Consider the following 763-nt stretch of genomic DNA (forward strand, 5'->3'; position numbering starts at 1 on the left):
AAAGGTTGAAACCGATCATGAATCGTCACATAAACAACCCTTTCTTTTAGATTTTTTTTATGAACTCGCATTTTGAACAAAAACGTTTTCTGCACTTCTCGGTTCTCTTATTTAAAATCTTAAGCATTTTTCATGTCTTCAAGGTTTACTGTGCAGAAGTGAGAGGCCAACTTTGCTTTTATTTTGTAAATTTCCAGTCAGAACGGCTATTAAGTACAAGTTATTCATTTTCAGCATCAGCAAACAGCTGAGAATGTATATTTAACAGAAAATTACCCAGAAATCTCAACAACTAAATACAATATCAGTCTTTTTCAGTATTTAGTGTGTCCACATTTTGCCTTTATTGCAGCTTCTGTTCTTTTCAGGAGAGCTGCTTTGGGTTTTTCAGAGACATCTGCAGGGAGATTTTTCCACACATCCAAAGTTCAGTCTTGAAGTTGTTTGCATTTTCTGCTTCTTACAATCCCAATTACCAGCTTAGACCCACCAGTCCTTAAAACGGTGCTCCACATCTCAGATGACAAATTTCAGGTTTCTAGTGGGAATGTTCTTTTTTGTCTATTTCCTTTTCTCAGTAACAACAACTTGACGGCTACGCATCCTTTCAGACCCATAGTGTTGACTTGTCAAATACGTTCCCTGCTTTTCTCTGACACTGAAAAATTAATAACTTGTGCATAATTGTTCATATAACAGCAGGATATCAGTGATAGACTCTACTATCATTTTTGACCAAAGAACCAGCAGTCCCATTATGTAA

Source organism: Colossoma macropomum, unplaced genomic scaffold (genome assembly GCF_904425465.1).
Source record: "Colossoma macropomum unplaced genomic scaffold, Colossoma_macropomum, whole genome shotgun sequence".
NCBI classification, from domain to species: Eukaryota; Metazoa; Chordata; class Actinopteri; order Characiformes; family Serrasalmidae; genus Colossoma; species Colossoma macropomum.